The following is a 23,066-nucleotide window of genomic DNA, read 5'->3' as shown; positions in this document are numbered from 1 at the left end:
AGGTGTTGTGAAGTTGATGGGGGGGGGGGGTTTGACACATGAACACACACACAATGTAGGCTGCTCTCATAAGCCTACTGGAAAGTAGGCTAAAAAGGTTCCCTGTCTTCAGAGGAGACCCCAGCACAGCCACTAGAGGAAAGCTGTGCTGGGGATGAAAGGGCCAGTTGCTCCCCCCCTGCTTAATTCAACTTTCTGAAAGGTGTCTCAATCAATCAACATTTACTATGGTCACTGACCAGTAACAAAGAAGCTTCATTGCCCACTTGGCAAGAGCCCTTGCCGCTACAAGCAGACAGAGATCATTACTTAGCTGTCAATTCAAAATGTGTACCCTGCCTTTCAACACAGACTCCGGGCAACTAACAAAAATGAAAACACAACAAAAAGCAGAACAGCAGTTGATAATTTTTCCATGCGCCATGAAATGATGCACACCTTGAAAAACCACTTTGCCTCACCCTTTGAGGACGAGTGAGCTTTTAAAAAGTACCTCTCATTTTCCTGGCCCCAAATTGCATCAGTCAATTCATTCATTCATTCAATATGCTGCCTGACTCAAAAAGTTCTAGGCGGTAAATATTTCTTGTTTACACAGTCAGACAGGTATTATTGACTGGTTTGTTTTATCCAGACATTGAGTCCTTCCCAAGGACCTGGGATGCCAGAATTTTATTGTCAATGTTGTTGCTGTTGTTATAGATATTGTCGCAGAATATAGGCTGTTCCCAGTAAAGCTGCTTTTTGTAATTGGCTGATGGTGATTTCTGTGGCCTCTATGGTGTTGAGGTGCTCTTCAAGGTCTTTTGGAACTGCACCCAGGGCACCAATTACCACTGGGATTATTTTGGTCTTTTTCTGCCACAGCCTTTCGATTTCAATTTGTAGATCTTTGTATTTTGTGACTTTGTTCTATTTCTTTTTCTTCTATTCTGCTATCCCCTGGTATTGCTATGTCGATTATTTTCACTTGTTTTTCTTTCTTCTCGACTACAGTGATATCTGGTGTATTGTGTGGCAGATGTTTGTCTGTTTGTAGTCGGAAGTCCCATAATATTTTTACACCTTCATTTTCTTCAGCTTTTTAAATTTTATGGTCCCACCAATTTTTGGCTACAGGTAGCTTGTATTTTTGGCAGATGTTCCAGTGTATCATCCCTGCTACCATGCCTTTGTTTGTAGTCAGTCTGTGCGATCTTTTGACAACAGCTGATTAGGTGGTCCACGGTTTCATCCACTTCTTTACAAAGGCGGCACTTGCTGTTTGTTGTTGATTAATAATATTAAATATTATTAAATATTAATATTAAATATTTTTTTTTATTATTATTATTATTATTATTATTATTATTATTATTATTTTGATTAATTTGAAATAGTGGATAGTCTGGTCCCAAACTGCGGACCAGACTATCCACAAGATGAGAAATCCGTTAAAAAGCAGCCATTGACTACCATGGCGACAGTAAACAAATAGAACCCTGGTGGTGTTGTTGTTTGAGCAGGGATAACAGTCTTTCCACACTCAGCCTGAAGCTTACTGGGGGAACTTTGAGCAAATCACTCTCTGCACAGCCTACCTTATAGGACTGGTGTGAGGCTAAAAGGAGCAAAGGAAGAGATGTATGTACATCACCCTGACAAAGGGGGAGATGAAAATGTAATTCTTTTAAAACATAAACATGCTACAGAGGCATATTTAGCTAGTCTAATGCTAGCTAACGTATTCTGGCTTGCCCCAAAGAATACTGGGAATTGTAATTCAGAATGGTTGCTGATAATGCCCCCTTAAAACTAATAGCCCCTGGACCTCCACAGAACTTCAATAACCAGAGGGCAAGAAAGAAAATTTGAACCAGTTTTATGACTCTCTAGAGTTGAAATACTGGAAAACTTAGAAATGTTTCCTCAACATTTTCTGAACTGGGAGGGGAACTATTTCCCACCATTGGCTAGTTTGTATGGGGTTTTACAGGGTTTTAAGTCTCTTTGATGGGTTTGGCCGCAATTTTTTTTTGTTCTATACTGTTAAACCACACATAAATATGGTAAAGGGGAGGGTAAACATTCTTTTAAATAGTAAACACACTCCACTATTATCTTGCCAGTATCCCTCCCACAAAAAATGGAGGTCCACGTTTAAAGCATATACAACACCATCCCGAGTTCCTTCAAATAAGGGTGGGATAAAAACCAATAAGTATCTTGTACGGGGAAGAAATATGCACTCTTCACATGCTTAGCAGTGCCCTTCTCTTTATTACTTGGAAAGATCAAGATATCGTCTGTGACACCAGAAGAGTTGCTCAGATCCTGAACTATGACTGAGGATAAGTTCTACTCTCCCTGCAAAACAGAACAAAAAACCCAAATCAACATAAAGATAAAAGGAACATTCAACATGAAAATAGGTAAAATAAAGCTGATAAGAAGCCTCTTCGGGTGCCACAGCTTGGGGAGACAAGGAGTAAACTGTGCATTCATCAATCTGGGGGAAAATTACAAAACTGAGCCAGAAGAGAATGCCATAAGGTAGGGCTTCTCAAATTGTGTCTCCAGACATTGCATTGAGTTCAGCACCCATAATTGGCAGCGGATTATTGTGGTTAAAGTACATCATCATCAGGGGACCCAAGACAGAAAATCCATGCCTTAAGAACTTAATAGATCTGTGTTCATATTATTACATTAGATGGCTTAATGAACTGCATAAAAATCCTCAGGAGACTCTGTTAGGGCAAGACCAGTATTCCCAAACTGGTTAAGGCAAGGTTAGGACCACAATATGGGTTTGGATATTAAATTCTTATTATTTGGCAAGATGTCAGAATTCAGCTTCAGTATTGAGAGATTAATAATTAATTAATTAAGCTTCAGCTAAGGAAGACTAAAGTACAAATTTTAAAAAACTACAAAAAAAGATCAGCATATGTTGCAGTGTGTAGGTTTTGTGTGTGCAAAAGGGATTTCATGGTTCCTTAGCTTTGTTTCACTCACCCCAGCTTAAAAAACAAAACAAAACAAAATATTTAAGACGAAACTGAAGAAGCAGCAAACGGATCTTGGGGTGCCGCTGTTTTGGCACAAGGGATATTACCAGAATATCAGAATAGATTGGGAAAGAAAATGTCTGTTTTTAAATTCTGCTTTTAAATTCTGTTTTTAAATTTCATGCATGGACAGGTTGATGCAGCTAGAATGCAGTTGAATCTCTGATTGGGCAAGACAATGGCTGTTTTTAAATTCTGCAAGGGCATTGTAGACATACTTTTCAGTGGGGGATGGAGTGAGACATTTGGATTGACTGTCTGATGCCATGCCTCTTTTAATTCAGTAGCCGCCTAGGAAGACGATAGCTAATACAAGATAAGCATAGGCTTGTAATTGCGCATGATAGTGTGTGTCTATTTTATTCCCATTTGTGTGTAAGGGGTTTCATAGTTCTTCAGGTTTGTTTCACTCTCCCCCGCTATATATATATATATATATATATATATATATATATATATATATATGACGAAACCCAAGAAGTAGCAAACGCATCTTGGGGTGCCTCTGTTATGGCACAAGGGATATTCCGGGAATACCAGAATAGATTGGGCAAGGTTAGGACCACAATATGGGTCCGGACTTTTCAATTCTTTCGATTGGGCAAGACCCCTAGGGTTTTTAAATTCTCTCTTGATCCAATTGGCCAAGATCTCTAGGATTTTTAAATTGTCTATGGAATTGGGCAAGATCGGGGCCTGTGTGGGCCTTGGTTTTTAAATTGGATCCCCCAGTTGACTAAGCACACACACCCCAGGAGACCCCAGAGTAAATTGGGCAAGAAACCATTGTTTTTAAATTTCATGTATGGGCAGGTTGATGCAGCTAGAATGCAGTTGAATCTCTGACTAGGCAAGACAATGGCTGTTTTTAAATACTGCAAAGGCATTGTAGACATACTTTTCCGTGGGGGATGGAGTGAGACATTTGGATTGACTGTCTGATGCCATGCCTCTTTTAATTCAGTCGCCGCCTAGGAAGACGATAGCTAATACGAGATAAGCATAGGCTTGTAATTGCGCATGATTGTGTGTGTCTATATTATTCCTCCTTTGTGTGTAAGGGGTTTCATAGTTCTTCAGGTTTGTTTCACTCTCCCCCGCTTATTTTTATATATATATATATATATATATATATATATATATATATATATATATATATATAAATATAAATAAATAAATTTAGGACAAAACCCAAGAAGTTGCAAACACATCTTGGGGTGCCTCTGTTATGGCACAAGGGATATTCCCAGAATCCCAGAATAGATTGGGCAAGGTTAGGACCACAATATGGGTCCGGCGTTTTCAATTCTTTCGATTGGGCAAGACCCCTAGGGTTTTTAAATTCTCTCTTGAAGCAATTGGCCAAGATCTCTAGGATTTTTAAATTGTCTATGGAATTGGGCAAGATCGGGGCCTGTGTGGGCCTTGGTTTTTAAATTGGATCCCCCAGTTGACTAAGCACACACACCCCAGGCGACCCCAGAGTTAATTGGGCAAGACACTATTTTTTTTTAATTTCAAGTATGGGCAGGTTGATGCAGCTAGAATGCAGTTGAATCTCTGACTGGGCAAGACAATGGCTGTTTTTAAATACTGCCAGGGCATTGTAGACATACTTTTCAGTGGGGGATGGAGTGAGACATTTGGATTGACTGTCTGATGCCATGCCTCTTTTAATTCAGTGGCCGCCTAGGAAGACGATAGCTAATACAAGATAAGCATAGGCTTGTAATTGCGCATGATAGTGTGTGTCTATTTTATTCCCATTTGTGTGTAAGGGGTTTCATAGTTCTTCAGGTTTGTTTCACTCTCCCCCGCTATATATATATATATATATATATATATGACGAAACCCAAGAAGTAGCAAACGCATCTTGGGGTGCCTCTGTTATGGCACAAGGGATATTCCGGGAATACCAGAATAGATTGGGCAAGGTTAGGACCACAATATGGGTCCGGACTTTTCAATTCTTTCGATTGGGCAAGACCCCTAGGGTTTTTAAATTCTCTCTTGATCCAATTGGCCAAGATCTCTAGGATTTTTAAATTGTCTATGGAATTGGGCAAGATCGGGGCCTGTGTGGGCCTTGGTTTTTAAATTGGATCCCCCAGTTGACTAAGCACACACACCCCAGGAGACCCCAGAGTAAATTGGGCAAGAAACCATTGTTTTTAAATTTCATGTATGGGCAGGTTGATGCAGCTAGAATGCAGTTGAATCTCTGACTAGGCAAGACAATGGCTGTTTTTAAATACTGCAAAGGCATTGTAGACATACTTTTCCGTGGGGGATGGAGTGAGACATTTGGATTGACTGTCTGATGCCATGCCTCTTTTAATTCAGTCGCCGCCTAGGAAGACGATAGCTAATACGAGATAAGCATAGGCTTGTAATTGCGCATGATTGTGTGTGTCTATATTATTCCTCCTTTGTGTGTAAGGGGTTTCATAGTTCTTCAGGTTTGTTTCACTCTCCCCCGCTTATTTATATATATATATATATATATATATATATATATATATATATATATATATATATATAAATAAATTTAGGACAAAACCCAAGAAGTTGCAAACACATCTTGGGGTGCCTCTGTTATGGCACAAGGGATATTCCCAGAATCCCAGAATAGATTGGGAAAGGTTAGGACCACAATATGGGTCCGGCGTTTTCAATTCTTTCGATTGGGCAAGACCCCTAGGGTTTTTAAATTCTCTCTTGAAGCAATTGGCCAAGATCTCTAGGATTTTTAAATTGTCTATGGAATTGGGCAAGATCGGGGCCTGTGTGGGCCTTGGTTTTTAAATTGGATCCCCCAGTTGACTAAGCACACACACCCCAGGCGACCCCAGAGTTAATTGGGCAAGACACTATTTTTTTTTAATTTCAAGTATGGGCAGGTTGATGCAGCTAGAATGCAGTTGAATCTCTGACTGGGCAAGACAATGGCTGTTTTTAAATACTGCCAGGGCATTGTAGACATACTTTTCAGTGGGGGATGGAGTGAGACATTTGGATTGACTGTCTGATGCCATGCCTCTTTTAATTCAGTGGCCGCCTAGGAAGACGATAGCTAATACAAGATAAGCATAGGCTTGTAATTGCGCATGATTGTGTGTGTCTATTTTGTTCCTCCTTCGTGTGTAAGGGGTTTCATAGTTCTTCAGGTTTGTTTCACTCTCCCCCGCTTAAATATATATATATATATAAATTTAGGACGAAACCCAAGAAGAAGCAAACGCATCTTGGGGTGCCTCTGTTATGGCACAAGGGATATTCCCAGAATCCCAGAATAGATTGGGAAAGGTTAGGACCACAATATGGGTCCGGACTTTTCAATTCTTTCGATTGGGCAAGACCCCTAGGGTTTTTAAATTCTCTCTTGATCCAATTGGCCAAGATCTCTAGGATTTTTAAATTGTCTATGGAATTGGGCAAGATCGGGGCCTGTGTGGGCCTTGGTTTTTAAATTGGATCCCCCAGTTGACTAAGCACACACACCCCAGGAGACCCCAGAGTAAATTGGGCAAGAAACCATTGTTTTTAAATTTCATGTATGGGCAGGTTGATGCAGCTAGAATGCAGTTGAATCTCTGACTAGGCAAGACAATGGCTGTTTTTAAATACTGCAAAGGCATTGTAGACATACTTTTCCGTGGGGGATGGAGTGAGACATTTGGATTGACTGTCTGATGCCATGCCTCTTTTAATTCAGTCGCCGCCTAGGAAGACGATAGCTAATACGAGATAAGCATAGGCTTGTAATTGCGCATGATTGTGTGTGTCTATATTATTCCTCCTTTGTGTGTAAGGGGTTTCATAGTTCTTCAGGTTTGTTTCACTCTCCCCCGCTTATTTATATATATATATATATATATATATATATATATATATATATATATATATAAATAAATTTAGGACAAAACCCAAGAAGTTGCAAACACATCTTGGGGTGCCTCTGTTATGGCACAAGGGATATTCCCAGAATCCCAGAATAGATTGGGCAAGGTTAGGACCACAATATGGGTCCGGCGTTTTCAATTCTTTCGATTGGGCAAGACCCCTAGGGTTTTTAAATTCTCTCTTGAAGCAATTGGCCAAGATCTCTAGGATTTTTAAATTGTCTATGGAATTGGGCAAGATCGGGGCCTGTGTGGGCCTTGGTTTTTAAATTGGATCCCCCAGTTGACTAAGCACACACACCCCAGGCGACCCCAGAGTTAATTGGGCAAGACACTATTTTTTTTTAATTTCAAGTATGGGCAGGTTGATGCAGCTAGAATGCAGTTGAATCTCTGACTGGGCAAGACAATGGCTGTTTTTAAATACTGCCAGGGCATTGTAGACATACTTTTCAGTGGGGGATGGAGTGAGACATTTGGATTGACTGTCTGATGCCATGCCTCTTTTAATTCAGTGGCCGCCTAGGAAGACGATAGCTAATACAAGATAAGCATAGGCTTGTAATTGCGCATGATTGTGTGTGTCTATTTTGTTCCTCCTTCGTGTGTAAGGGGTTTCATAGTTCTTCAGGTTTGTTTCACTCTCCCCCGCTTAAATATATATATATATATAAATTTAGGACGAAACCCAAGAAGAAGCAAACGCATCTTGGGGTGCCTCTGTTATGGCACAAGGGATATTCCCAGAATCCCAGAATAGATTGGGAAAGGTTAGGACCACAATATGGGTCCGGACTTTTCAATTCTTTCGATTGGGCAAGACCCCTAGGGTTTTTAAATTCTCTCTTGATCCAATTGGCCAAGATCTCTAGGATTTTTAAATTGTCTATGGAATTGGGCAAGATCGGGGCCTGTGTGGGCCTTGGTTCTTAAATTGGATCCCCCAATTGACTAAGCACACACACCCCAGGAGACCCCAGAGTGAATTGGGCACGACACCATTTTTTTTAAATTTAATGTATGGGCAGGTTGATGCAGCTAGAATGCAGTTGAATCTCTGATTGGGCAAGACAATGGCTGTTTTTAAATACTGCCAGGGCATTGTAGACATACTTTTCAGTGGGGGATGGAGTGAGACATTTGGATTGACTGTCTGATGCCATGCCTCTTTTAATTCAATGGCCGCCTAGGACGACGATAGCTAATACAAGATAAGCATAGGCTTGTAATTGCGCATGATTGTGTGTGTCTATTTTATTCCTCCTTTGTGTGTAAGGGGTTTCATAGTTCTTCAGGTTTGTTTCACTCTCCCCCGCTTAAATAAATAAATAAATAAATAAATAAATATTTAGGACGAAACCCAAGAAGTTTCAAACACATCTTGCGGTGCTTCTGTTATGGCACAAGGGATATTCCCAGAATCCCAGAATAGATTGGGCAAGGTTAGGACCACAATATGCGTCCGGACTTTTCAATTCTTTCGATTGGGCAAGACCCCTAGGGTTTTTAAATTCTCTCTTGAGGCAATTGGCCAAGATCTCTAGGATTTTTAAATTGTCTATGGAATTGGGCAAGATCGGGGCCTGTGTGGGCCTTGGTTTTTAAATTGGATCCCCCAGTTGACTATGCACACACACCCCAGGAGACCCCAGAGTGAATTGGGCAAAGCACCATTGTTTTTAAATTTCATGTATGGGCAGGTTGATGCAGCTAGAATGCAGTTGAATCTCTGATTGGGCAAGACAATGGCTGTTTTTAAATACTGCAAGGGCATTGTAGACATACTTTTCAGTGGGGGATGGAGTGAGACATTTGGATTGACTGTCTGATGCCATGCCTCTTTTAATTCAGTGGCCACCTAGGAAGACGATAGCTAATACAAGATAAGCATAGGCTTGTAATTGAGCATGATTTTGTGTGTCTATTTTATTCCTCCTTTGTGTGTAAGGGGTTTCATAGTTCTTCATGTTTGTTTCACTCTCCCCCGCTTAAAAAATATATATATATATATAAAAATTTAGGACGAAACCCAAGAAGTAGCAAACGCATCTTGGGGTGCCTCTGTTATGGCACAAGGGATATTCCCAGAATCCCAGAATAGATTGGGCAAGGTTAGGACCACAATATGGGTCCAGACTTTTCAATTCTTTCGATTGGGCAAGACCCCTAGGGTTTTTAAATTCTCTCTTGAAGCAATTGGCCAAGATCTCTAGGATTTTTAAATTGTCTATGGAATTGGGCAAGATCAGGGCCTGTGTGGGCCTTGGTTTTTAAATTGGATCCCCCAGTTGACTATGCACACACACCCCAGGAGACCCCAGAGTGAATTGGGCAAAGCACCATTGTTTTTAAATTTCATGTATGGGCAGGTTGATGCAGCTAGAATGCAGTTGAATATCTGATTGGGCAAGACAATGGCTGTTTTTAAATACTGCCAGGGCATTGTAGACATAATTTTCAGTGGGGGATGGAGTGAGACATTTGGATTGACTGTCTGATGCCATGCCTCTTTTAATTCAGTCGCCGCCTAGGAAGACGATAGCTAATACAAGATAAGCATAGGCTTGTAATTGCGCATGATTGTGTGTGTCTATTTTATTCCTCCTTTGTGTGTAAGGGGTTTCATAGTTCTTCAGGTTTGTTTCACTCTCCCCCGCTTAAATAAATAAATAAATAAATAAATAAATAAATAAATAAATAAATAAATAAATAAATATATATGACGAAACCCAAGAAGTTTCAAACACATCTTGGGGTGCCTCTGTTATGGCACAAGGGATATTCCTAGAATCCCAGAATAGATTGGGCAAGGTTAGGACCACAATATGGGTCCGGCCTTTTCAATTCTTTCGATTGGGCAAGACCCCGAGGGTTTTTAAATTCTCTCTTGAAGCAATTGGCCAAGATCTCTAGGATTTTTAAATTGTCTATGGAATTGGGCAAGATCGGGGCCTGTGTGGGCCTTGGTTTTTAAATTGGATCCCCCAGTTGACTAAGCACACACTCCACAGGCGACCCCAGAGTGAATTGGGCAAGACACTATTTTTTTTTAATTTCAAGTATGGGCAGGTTGATGCAGCTAGAATGCAGTTGAATCTCTGATTGGGCAAGACAATGGCTGTTTTTAAATTCTGGAAGGGCATTGTAGACATACTTTTCAGTGGGGGATGGAGTGAGACATTTGGACTGACTGTCTGATGCCATGCCTCTTTTAATTCAGTCGCCGCCTAGGAAGACGATAGCTAATACAAGATAAGCATAGGCTTGTAATTGCGCATGATTGTGTGTGTCTATTTTATTCCTCCTTTTTGTGTAAGGGGTTTCATAGTTCTTCAGGTTTGTTTCACTCTCCCCCGCTTAAAAAAAAAAAAAATATATATATATATATATATATATATATATATATATATATATATATATATATAAATTTAGGACGAAACCCAAGAAGTAGCAAACACATCTTGGGGTGCCTCTGTTATGGCACAAGGGATATAATCCCAGAATAGATTGGGCAAGGTTAGGACCACAATATGGGTCCAGACTTTTCAATTCTTTCGATTGGGCAAGACCCCTAGGGTTTTCAAATTCTCTCTTGAAGCAATTGGCCAAGATCTCTAGGATTTTTAAATTGTCTATGGAATTGGGCAAGATCGGGGCCTGTGTGGTCCTTGGTTTTTAAATTGGATCCCCCAGTTGAGTAAGCACACACACCCCAGGAGACCCCAGAGTGAATTGGGCAAGACACCATTGTTTTTAAATTTCATGTATGGGCAGGTTGATGCAGCTAGAATGCAGTTGAATCTCTGATTGGGCAAGACAATGGCTGTTTTTAAATACTGCCAGGGCATTGTAGACATACTTTTCAGTGGGGGATGGAGTGAGACATTTGGATTGACTATCTGATGCCATGCCTCTTTTAATTCAGTCGCCGCCTAGGAAGACGATAGCTAATACGAGATAAGCATAGGCTTGTAATTGCGCATGATTGTGTGTGTCTATTTTATTCCTCCTTTGTGTGTAAGGGGTTTCATAGTTCTTCAGGTTTGTTTCACTCTCCCCTGCTTAAATAAATAAATAAATAAATAAATAAATAAATAAATAAATAAATAAATAAATTTAAAAAAATAAATTTAGGACGAAACCCAAGAAGTAGCAAACACATCTTGGGGTGCCTCTGTTATGGCACAAGGGATATTCCCAGAATCCCAGAATAGATTGGGCAAGGTTAGGACCACAATATGGGTCCATACTTTTCAATTCTTTCGATTGGGCAAGACCCCTAGGGTTTTTAAATTCTCTCTTGAAGCAATTGGCCAAGATCTCTAGGATTTTTAAATTGTCTATGGAATTGGGCAAGATCGGGGCCTGTGTGGGCCTTGGTTTTTAAATTGGATCCCCCAGTTGAGTAAGCACACACACCCCAGGAGACCCCAGAGTGAATTGGGCAAGACACCATTGTTTTTTAATTTCTTGTATGGACAGGATCATGCAGCTAGAATGTAGTTGAATCTCTGATTGGGCAAGACAATGGCTGTTTTTAAATACTGCAAGGGCATTGTAGACATACTTTTCAGCGGGGGATGGAGTGATACATTTGGATTGACTGTCTGATGCCTTTTTTAATTCAGTGGCTGCCTAGGAAGACAATAGCTAAAACTAGATAAGCATAGGTTTTTCTGTATGCATTTTTGTGTAACGATTGTGTGAATGTTTGTGTGTGATATTCTTTGTTTGTCTGCAGTGTAGACATGCTTTTCAACTGGGGATGGAGTGTTACATTTGGATTGACTGTGTGTTGCCGTGCCTTTTCTTATTCAGTGTCCAGTTATGAAGACAATAGCTAAAACTTCATAAGTATAGGTTTGTTTGTTTTTTCCTGTATTATTTTTTGCGTGTAACTGGTTTCATAGTTCTTTAGTTTTGTTTCCCTCTCCCTTTAGGACTTGATAAGCATAGGTTTTTTTAATGGATACCTAAGATATTCCAGAATTCATTGGGCAATACACCATTTTTTTCATATTTCAGGTATTAACAATTCATTCCTGTGGATTTTAGTCTTATGGACTCTAAATCTCAAATTAACCAATTGGGCATGACAATTGCTGTCTTTAAATTCTGTAATGGCATTGTATACACACTTTTCACACAGAGATGTAGTGTTACATTTGTTTTAATCCCAGTTTTTTTCATGCTTTATATAAGGTCTCATCCAAGGAAACCTTGTATTATATTTCCGTGTTTGTTCTTGTGGCACGTCATCATTGTCATATGTCACATATCCCAAGTGTTTTGTGGCCCATTAGTAGATGTCTATGTTCTAAGTTCACTTATGGTTATCTTGAATTCTATTTCTTTACTTTCAAAGAAAAGCATTCTTCTAAGTTCATTGTCTATGTTCTAAGTTCACTTATGCTTATCTTGAATTCTATTTCTTTACTTTCAAAGAAAAGCATTGGTTTTGAATTTTGAGCTTAATATCTTTTTCTTTTTGTTGGTAACGTGCAAGTCATCCACTAGAATCCTCTCACATGCTAGTTTTTGAACCGTTTGTGTAATGAAACGGCTTTGATAACTGTCTTGACTTAGGAACTCTTTTAATTGTATAGTCAACAAGAAAAGTTCCTGCAACATAGGTAGACATTGTGCTGTCCATTTCCAAGTTGCTATTTTGCAAAAGGACTGACTTGTATCAGAACCTTTTGTTTGTGTTGAAGATGATGTTTAGCATTTTAGCCATCAAGACACTTCAAACACTCATTGAGAGAACTGCTGGTATGAAAAATTGATAACAGAGTGGAATGCAACAACTTAATGAAAGGAATGGCTCCAACTACTGAAATACGGTTGGGGTCCAGTGGTGATGATGGGGTGAGTAACTTGGCCTGCTTGAATGCAGCATCTGCACTTAGCTTCTTCCAAACCAGATGCCAATTTCTAATGAAACTCAGGCAATCTTACATTGTTCAGTGACTCTTTTGCACAGGCTGGGAGTACGACAAGAAGAAGGCTAGAAGATTTTACGTAAGTAGTTTACAATCTGCTAACAGCAGAATCAACCCTTTTATCATTTTGATTTCTCTCTTCTGCACTCTTTGCCATCTGCTGGCTGGAACTATACACCATATTTTAAATGTGGCTACCCCATAGACTTATATCTATATACTGCTTTTAATTTTTTTTATTAAAAAATCATTCTTCTAGCTATATCAATTGCTTTAAGAACACCTTAAGGGTCACACACTGGTATAATAATCCATATACACTAATAGCATTCTAACACTTCTAGAAATCTATATAGGTGCATTTTGATATTTCAATATATCAGAGTTCTTAATATAGTAATGTGAATACACTGAATTTTTTTTGAGCACTGTCTAATGTGATTTCTGTTTTATTTCCATTACCTCTGAGGAAGACTATAGCTACAAACAAGGTAAGCATGTCCGTGTGTGTCTGTGTGTAAATAATTTCCAAAAAGATTGAGCTCTCCTATGTTGTTTTCCCTGCTTTAACCAGAATGAGGGGTAGAAAAGTATTGACTCTCCGTTGCACAAAATCAATGACTTGAGGTAAGAGGCTGAAGTGGAATTCGTGGAGCATGTAAATTTGGGAAGGATTGCAAACAATCGCAAGGAGAGATGAAATATTTTGAATGATCTCGATCAATACAGAATGATAAATGCTCTAACACAATTTTGCGTTTTGCCATTTTCACTTTGCATGTATCATTTGGACCTTGCTGAATTACAACCCTTTTCACCAACATCTGAAATGGTTCCCCTGTCTTAAAAGGTAGAAAGGTGGTAACCCGGAAAGTATCGGACGTGTGCTTTTGAGATTCTTACACACACAGACACAGGTCTTTGAGCCTGGAAGAAATATGTGAATACTATGCTCTCAGGTATGTGTTTCATGGTCAGGTGTGGGCAGCGGTACTTGAGACGAGGACTGAACAGAAACATTTTCAAGTATCTAGCTTGGCTAGATCTCAGCCTCTGGCCATGAGGTTCTCTTTTCCAACTGTGCATCCCTGATAATCTGACAATTCCTTGGACAATGGTCCAAAGAATACGCTGTCCTGCATGCACCTTTAAATATGATGCATAGATGGGACCTCCACAAGAGCATTCCTTGTGGATGTTGAGAGCTGTAGCAGACCCTCTGGGTGGAGCCTGTCCTTTAGATGTATTAGAACTGGACCTTCATGTTTCTCCTTCAACTGAATCCCTCACAAACTCCACAGTAATGACTTGTGGGATCCAGCAGTGAAGGACCTTATTTCTGCCTTGAAGCATCTGGAGTGACAACTGGAGATCCTGAGGTATATTTTGTGCAGCTGATGTAAGTAGCAGACCACTCCTTGGGGAATCCTGATTGGGTCTGTGTTGGAGCCAAAGTAAATGTGGGAGAAGAAATTCTCCAGGAAATTCTCCTAACTCAAACTGACTTGTATACATGTGTAATTGTGTGTTTTCCTTTCAAGGCATTTCAAACATTTGTGGATACTGTTACATGCTAGGTTGTGAAGAATAAACATGAGTTGAATTTGGCAAAGGTATGTTTTAGCAGGGCTGCAAGATTAACTGAAGAATTTAGATCGAATTGAATGGTACCCTAACCAGGTAGCAGATTTTATGTTGTACTGTTTTTAATATAAGCACCTGTAGAAACTGTCAAGGGCAAAGGTCATTTTAGTAGGGCAGTTTCCTTGAGCATGTCTAGGCATTTCAGTAATTACAGTATTTAATAATTCAGACAATCAAGCAGACAGACAATCAAGCAGACAATCAAGCAGAGGCTTACGCACAGCTGATGGTTGCCAGGAGAGAAGAAAAGGCAGCAGTGAGAAGAGGCAACCATGCAAGCAAAAGATGCTCCTCCTCTAAATACTGGCATCTCTTGCAGATATGTGGATCATGAGGACTAGGACCTTCTTCTTTTAAGGTGGGATGCTCAAGGATACAGATTACTTTCCATCTTTTTAACTATTTAATTTTTTGCCTCTTTTTTCCTAGCTTGGTGAAGGATCTGCTTTCCCAATAGTGCTGTAAAGACTTGAGCTCAGCCCCCTCGGAGAACCAGTACCTCTTGTGTTTTCACCTGATGAAAAACAAGCTGCAAGACAGAGGCCTCATTGATTTACTGGAGGCGTCCAGCAATCCATGGTGCAGGATACAGAAACAAGGGTAAGGGCCCATCAAACTGCACTGCCTTGCAGAACGATGCTGAATTTTGTTTTGTTTTTTAAGTTGACAGCTCTGACAGAAGTTTCCAGAGGCCTTGCTTTTAACCTTTTAAAAGTGGATTGCTTGTTAAAATATCACTTCTCTATGGGATGCTGAAGGAGATGCCTCTCCCTAGATAAAGCCACAGATATAAAAAGTGTCAGCTGGCATTAGCCTCACAGTGAAGAATTGCAGGTTCTTGCATTATGTCTAAATTTTATTGCTGCAGACTTAGAGTAGCTTGGCAGAAAGTCCAGATCTGGAAATCAGTGTTGGGGAAAGGGGTTGAATACTCTGTCCATCTGAGCTCTTGATCATGGCTGCTTTGGATCAAAACTGCCACCCCTTACTGCTAAAGCAAAGCAAAATAATAATAATCAGAACACCCCATTGCAAATCTCCTAAATGATGTCTGCTGCAGCCCTGAAACTTAATGGGAAGAAGCTCTGTTGGGAGATTGTTCTTGAACAATGAGGCCACTGTAGAGAAGTCCCTGTTGGAAACCTTATTGAGAAGCAGGGCCCTGAAGCAAGGGCTCTCCTGCTGGTCTCGGAGGAGGGTGGCACGCTTTTTAATCACAGAATCCAGGATGCATCTTATGGATGACTTAGTTCTGCTCTTGCCAGAAACACTATGCTCAAATAGCTGAACCTGAGTGGCAACCTTTTCACAGATCAGTGTGTCAAAAAGATGGGTGCCTTCATCCTGAATTGCCCTGAACTGGCAGAAATCAGGTATGTTCAGGGCTGAGTGTTCTGCACATGAATGCACACACCTATGGGGCCATTCCAAAGTTCTAGTTGCCCACAGTTCTGAAGTCAGAACGTACGCGTGGGGAGGGCCCAAGCGGACACTGGCAACAGGAGGCAAGTGTCCTCTCTGTGTCCTTGTGGTGACTTTCTAGAAGAGGGAGCTCTTAGCCTGTTTCCACTCCCCTTCAGCAGCCCCACAGCAGATGTTCACCACAAATCTGTGGCATGGCTACATATGGAATATATTCTGTGTGCCATTTTGGCAGCTTCATCTTAAAAAGGAATAGCCTGGAGATGGAAAAGATGATGAAAAGGAGATGAAGAGGTCTGGGGCACCTTCTCTAGTGGAGCACATGCTTCATTTTTGGTGCAAGTTGTTGGGGATGGGGCCATAGCTCAGTGGTGGAACCCCTGCTTTACAGACAGACAGTCCCTGGTTCAATTCCTGACAGCATCTAGTAGGAGTGGGAAAGGCTCTTGCCTGAAACCTTGGGAGAGCTGTTGCTAGGGCCCAACTCTGGAGAGCTGATGCCAGTCAGTGTAGATAATACCCAGCTAGGTGACCAATGGTCTGACTCTATACAAGGCAGCTTCCTATGTTCCTGTTCAAGGCTAAAATGTTTGGGTCTTTTTAGTTGAGAGACTATATTACTGAAGTGGGCAGGGTGGCATGATAGAGGCTCATCATTCTTTGCTTGGTCCTGAGAAGAAGGAAAGAGAAAAGGTTTTTCTTCCTCTCCTGAAAACTAGGACTTGTGGTAATTCAATACAGTGGAAGCCGATTCAGGACAGATAACATAGAATACTTCTGCCTGTGGCATGATGTGGGCCGCTGGTTCACAAGGTTCTAAAAAGGGATTAGCCAAATTGAGTGGGGGGAGAGCTGTGGGGTTTTTGGAGGCATGTGGGTGGTCTGTGTGCTCTTCTTTCTAAACTTCATTTGTTATTTTCCAACATAACAAACACATAGAAACAAACTAGGCAATACAATTTTAAACCTACGCAATTTTATCTTTGACAGTAGTGCCACAAAGACATCCCATATTATTATTATTACTGTAACCTTTAAGGGTGGCACATGCACCTCATATCTCTCTTTTTCTGTCTAGAATCAATCTATCAATCAATTTAATGGGATGATTCTCTTATATTTAGCAGGAGGAGAACAGCTGGCCCTATTCAACCCAAACACAGCATCCCTCCAGAGGCTGTTGCTGGTGTGACCCTTATGTTTCATTTTCAGTTGTGAGCCCTTGGGAAGAGGAAGCCATCTTTATTATTTTTCTATGTAAACTACTTTGAAAACTTCTGCTGAAAAACAGTATATATAAATATAAATATAAATGACTATAAATGACCTTACATGCTTTTGTTTTGATTTCCCCCCAAAGCTGAGATAAACAAACCCAGGTCCAGCAATGCAACACAAGTTGAAAAAGTACAAGGAAAGAAGAGGCCTCAAGACTGACTCCTAAGGATCTCTCAGTGAATTTCATCCTGCCCATGATTCCAGGAAAAGCAGCAATAGACTAAGATAAACCAGCTGCCTGTTCAGGACCCCTGAAAGGGTTTGACTTCAGTGTGATCATACAGTACAGGAAAGCTGGTTCTGAGGAGGAGCATGGACATTGCAACCAGCAATCCTCTCAAAGTATTTAGTGAGTTAATACTTAGTGGGCTTTTCTCCCATCAGCTTGCAGGTGGGGCTCCCCAAATTATCTCCTGTCCTGCAGTGACTGAGCCACCTGGTGCTGGCTGATAACATTTGGTTAACCTTTATATACTGCTTTTCAGCATGGAAGTGCTCCAAGTGGTTTATGTAGCAAAAGAAACTCTGTAATCAGATGTAGGAGTTGGCTCCTGCACCTGCTTAAGCAGAAAACTAGTACAGCAGGGATCATGCTGGGCTGAAACTTCTCTATGTCCAGCCTCTCAGTTTGCCTCGAGCAGCAACCCAACCCTCCCTCCCTGGACATAGTGTGGGCTTTGCTGGTTGCCTTTTTTAGGGGCCAGGTAGGAATTTTTGGGCCCCAGTCTGATTGGCCATTGACTGGAGTCTTTTTTGCCTACCTCATACTATGTGCCTTAGTTGGGCTTCCTACTCACAACAGAAGCTACAGTGCAGAAAGGGGGATATTTGTATAGGTTAGTGAGCACCTCAAGGCACGCATTTGGTGTTTAGAAGAGTCTGTGGAGGCATCACCAACCTTAAAGGTTTTATGACTGGTGGGGTGGAGGTTTGATGCCTTATGCAGGTGCTTGACCTTAGGTTGGCTAAGAAGGGGAAAACAGCTATAGGGCCTTGGTGCTACCTAGAGCCAAAGTGTGTTGCCCTCTGTTTCCTAGGCTGGGCTCACACCTGGATGGTGAGCTGGTAGTTTCTGCACTGGCTGCTGGGGTGGGGGTGGAGAGCCAATTCCCATCCTTCAGATTTGAATCAATTAATAAAGTTGTGGCCCTTTACTTCCAATTATGCCTTCTTGTGTCTTTATTTTGGTGTGCGTCACCTTAAGTGGTGCAGCGGGGAAATGCTTAACTAACAAGCAGAAGGTTGCCAGATCGAATCCCCGCTGGTACTATATCGGGCAGCAGCGACATAGGAAGAGACTGAAAGGCATCATCTCAAACTGCTCAGGAGGAGGCAATGGTAAACCCCTCCTGTATTCTACCTGTTCCACAGGGCTCTGTGGGCGCCAGGAGTCAAAATTGACTTGACGACACACTTTACCTTTACAATACTCCATTGTTGTGTTTAAGTGAATTTATAAGGTGACTAATTTGTATATAACTTGACTATGCTACATCCACGCCTTGACTATGCTACATTCACATCTGCCCAAGCCCCGCCGCAAAGGGATAATACTTTGCTGATGTCCTTTTAGCGAGTGAACTTCTTTGGCCCAGGGGTCATCATCTTACTCCTCGTTATATATACACTGCTTTGGAAACAAAAATTTATAAACACTGCCTTCTCCTAGGTGAACCGAGCTGGCCCTTAGGCTTGTTCACAGGCAACCTGGGCTCTCCTCCTAGATGCAAAGTTGACAGCTAACTGGACAACTTCTCCGGCAGCAGCCCAACGTTGACCGCCAAGCTCTTCTCCAGCTTTTATGTGGAAACCACTATTTATGGCTGGGAACTTAACACTCATGGATATTAGGAATATAATCACCCTATTTTTAACCTACGTTCCAGTAGGCTTATGAGATCACTCAGCATTCTGTGTGTCTCCCCCATCAACTTTGCAACGTCTGGACCAATATGAACCAAATCAGGTAGAGTTTTAGGGACACATAGGGACACCTCAAAGGCACAGGTTGTAATGATGTCATCCACCCCATCCAAGATGGAGGATGCATAAACTTTTGAGGCCCAAGTGGGCTAACTTGTGAACCACTTAACCAATTTGAACCAAATTTGCTACAGCTGTAGAGACACACAGGGATGCCCAAATGGCGTGGTGCGTGATAATGTCATCCACTCCAATTCAAAATGGCGGCCACATGAACATCTGAGGCACAAGCGCATTTATTTGTGGACTGCCTAACCAATTTAAACCCAATTTAAACCTCAAAACAGTGGTGCATCTGCTGGTAACCTCCAGGCTTGACTTTTGCAATGTGCTCTGCATGGGGCTGCCTTTGTACGTAGTTCAGAAACTTCAGTTAGTTCAAAATGCGGCAGCCAGATTGGTCTCTGGGGCAACCTGGAGAGACCATATTATGCCTGTCTTGAAACAGTTACACTGGCTGCCAATACGTTTCCGGGCAAAATACAAAGTGCTGGTTATTACCGTTAAAGCCCTGAACAGCTTAGGTCCGAGTTATCTTAGAGAGCGCCTTCTTCTGCATGATCTCCACCGCACATTAAAGTCATCTGAAGAGGTCAGTCTCCAGTTACCACCAGATCATCTGGTGGCGACTCAGAGGCGGGCCTTTTCTGTAGCTGCTCTTGGGCTATGGAATGCAATCCCGGCAGAAATCTGTAATTTGAATTCATTATTGTCTTTCAGGAGAGCCCTTAAAACCTGTTTGCTCTGGCCTTCCAGGGTTTTTAAATTGTTGTAAATTATTTTAAATGTTTGCCCTGGTTTTTCAGGGTTTTTAACTGTTTGAAAGTTTAATTGGTTTTATTCTGTTTTTATAGTTTTGATTTCAATTGTTAACTGGTTTTAATTGTTTTATTTTGTTGTAAACCGCCCTGAGGCATTTTTGGAAGGACGGTATATCAATCAATCAATCAAATAAATAAATGTACAGCTGCAGTGAATGGTACACAGGTACACCTCAATGGTACAGTTTGTAATGATGTCATCCACACTGATTCAAGATGGTGGATGCGTAAACAAACAAACAAACAAACAAATAAAGTACAGTTGCCGTGAATGACACACAGGTACACCTCAATGGCACAGTTTGTGATGATGTCATTCACCCTAATCCAAGATGGCGGACATATGAACATTTGAGGCGCAAGAGACCTAAGTTGTGGACCTTGATTTGCATTAAATTTAGTCCCGATGTAGAGACTGTAAAAGGAAATTAGGCTGATTAGTTCTTACTAGAACAATTTCATTATTTCATTTTGATTTAGCTAGGCCTGAGATGATGACCCACCTTTTTAAAAAATAAAACTTTCAACCTTTGGTCCTGTAACTTAACGTTTTTCAAAGACGGTTACATGAACCAGATGTTTCACAGGATGTTACAGGACCTAGATTTGATTCTCAAACATAAGGATTAGTGGAGAAAGCTAATAAGGTTAATTATAAATTTGAGTTAAATTGACAATTGAGTTAAAGTAACAATACAATGACAATATTTTAACAATAGGCCTGAACAACATATGGCTCAGGGCCCAGCCCCAGCCTGTGGGGACTTTGTTGCTGGTCTGCAGACAGGAATATCCTGTAGCAACAGCAGGAGCTAAGAAGAGCTCTTGCTCTGTCCTGCTCACGGGCAGCTGAATAAAATAAAATAAACATTTTGACATCTTAAGCTTTGTCGATCCTCTTGTGCCTATATATGCTGCACTAGAAGCTATATAAGTAAGAAAGTATTTTTAATAGACTTTTTTCTCTAGAGTATTTCTCTTTAAATATTGTCATTACAATACCCCTGTGAGGAAGAAGAACCCATGAATGGTGTAATTTCTGGACTCAAGTTGCTATTTAAGACTTATCATATTTTGTTTACTGTAAGCTGCTTAGGGGAGCTTTGTTACTGAAAAACAGGATGGACATGTTCATTTCTAACCCTACATTCATCTGGCCCAGCTACTCTGCCACAAGAGGAAATCTGCATGGAAGGCTGTTGGGAGTAATTACTTATATAGCAGAGTATTTCAGGAGCTAACTCACTCCCATTTCAGCAGAACTTAACAGGGTCTCAGGGGCAACAGCTTGTAAATGATAAGGATGGAGATTGACTTAAGGTTAAACTAATCTACTTTATTTAAAAGTACATGATGATAGGAAAGATTTACACCTAACTGCTGGCTACAAGGTGCTCAGAGAGAGCGCAAGCAGCATTCTGGGAAGAAAAAGGAAGTCACTCCCAGGAAGTTCCTGAGTACACTCTATCAACTGAGGGGTCATAGAGGCAGAAATAACCAGAAAAGAGGAGGAGACCCTAACTAACCATCTCTGTTCCCAATGCCCCTAGTGGTCATTAGGGTTACTGATGCAAAAGGTTGATGCCAATTGGAGCTGATTCTCCAACAAAGGCTTGCACAGCAAAGAACTTCACCTTTGGCCCTTCTTCTTCAGCCGTTAGGGAATGAACATTACATGATCTCACGCAGCAACTAGCTTGGCTCACACTTATTCTAGGAATTGCCCCTGCAGGCAGGAATACCAAGACGGGAGAGGACCCAAAGCACAAGTTTTCCTGCTATCTATTCCTGTGCTTCAAGTGTGAAGGAAGCATGGCACTTGGTTTATTTAGAAGATAAGAAGCACAGGTCTCCAGGTCTTGTTGCTGTAAGTTACTTGGAATACTAATATTATTTATATACTGCTTTTCAGCAAGAATCTTCACAAATCAGTTTACATAGAAAAAAGGTTTCCGGTTCCCACAGGGCCCACAGTCTAAAAAAACACACAAGGTGGACACCTGCAACAGTCACCAGAGGGATGATGTGCTGGGGTTGAACAGGGCCAGCTACTCTGCCCTTGGCAGAGATAAACAGAATCACCACTTTGAAAGGTACCTCTTTGCGCAGTAAGCAGGGGTCCCTGCCCCTAAGAACAGACAGAGGAAACTACTTAGCTGTCATTCTGTTTAGAAGTCTGCACTCCGTCTTTCTCCACAGACTTCAGGCAGCTAACAAAAGTTAAAAGAATACTGCAGAAAGCAGAAGAGCAGTAGCAATAAAAAAATTCACAAAGACACCACAGTAATTCTCTCCCCCATCAGCTCTCCACCTCCCAGGCAATCTCACCTTTTAGCTTGCTCTTCCTTCTACCTGGAGTTTTACCTTCTTCCTTTCTCTTGCTGGTCAGCTGATGCTCTTACTCTGCAACCAAAGACTCTGACCGAGCAGAGCTGCCTTTTTCTACCCTTCTGGCCAGGCTCTCCAACCAATCTGCTTCCTTGCCTTCCTCTGGTCTCCTTTCCCGACAATTTGGCCCATTCTACTGGTCCAGAAGGCAGCTGAATTGCCTAATGGACTCCCCATCCTCTTCTGAGGATATGCTGTGGAGAGGTGAGCATGTACAGGAGTCTTCAGTCTTTTGTCCCATCATCACTTGATCAGCAGTTGGTGCTGGACTGCCCAGCTGCCCATCACAATCCTTGCTGGGGCACTGAATACAAGTACAGCAGCCACCTGAGTGCTCTTCTTTGGACATCGCTGGTCTCTTCTTATGTCCCTGTCAGAAAGTACCAAAACAAAATGTGTAAATCATTAAGGTTAGACCACTTTGAAAATAAAGGATTATACTAGTTCCTAGCAGAGGACAGATCTACTGTTAGGCAGGCCCCTTATGGAACCTTCTAATTGGGCAAAGAAGCACCTTGGAAACTAGGGGTGTGCACAAAACCGATTTTCCTGGTTTTGGTTCAAGTCTGAACCAAAATGAACTGAAACAGGCATGTTCAGTTTTGTAGCACCAAACACACATACCCCACCAGTCT

The 23,066-nt window shown here is 41.3% G+C and overlaps 1 long non-coding RNA gene across 1 annotated transcript; it reads left to right on the top strand.

The window, feature by feature from the left end:
- The first annotated feature begins 10,464 nt into the window (after positions 1-10,464).
- Positions 10,465-18,400, top strand: LOC128328033 (uncharacterized). Its single transcript, XR_008308954.1, has 2 exons — positions 10,465-15,139; positions 17,322-18,400. It is a non-coding gene; the product is annotated as an uncharacterized LOC128328033 (long non-coding RNA).
- The last annotated feature ends 4,666 nt before the right edge of the window (positions 18,401-23,066 follow it).

Source organism: Hemicordylus capensis, chromosome 5, assembly GCF_027244095.1.
Source record: "Hemicordylus capensis ecotype Gifberg chromosome 5, rHemCap1.1.pri, whole genome shotgun sequence".
NCBI lineage: Eukaryota > Metazoa > Chordata > Lepidosauria > Squamata > Cordylidae > Hemicordylus > Hemicordylus capensis.
The sequence above is the reverse complement of the archived record's forward strand: the minus strand, read 5'-3'. Positions and strand labels throughout refer to the sequence as shown.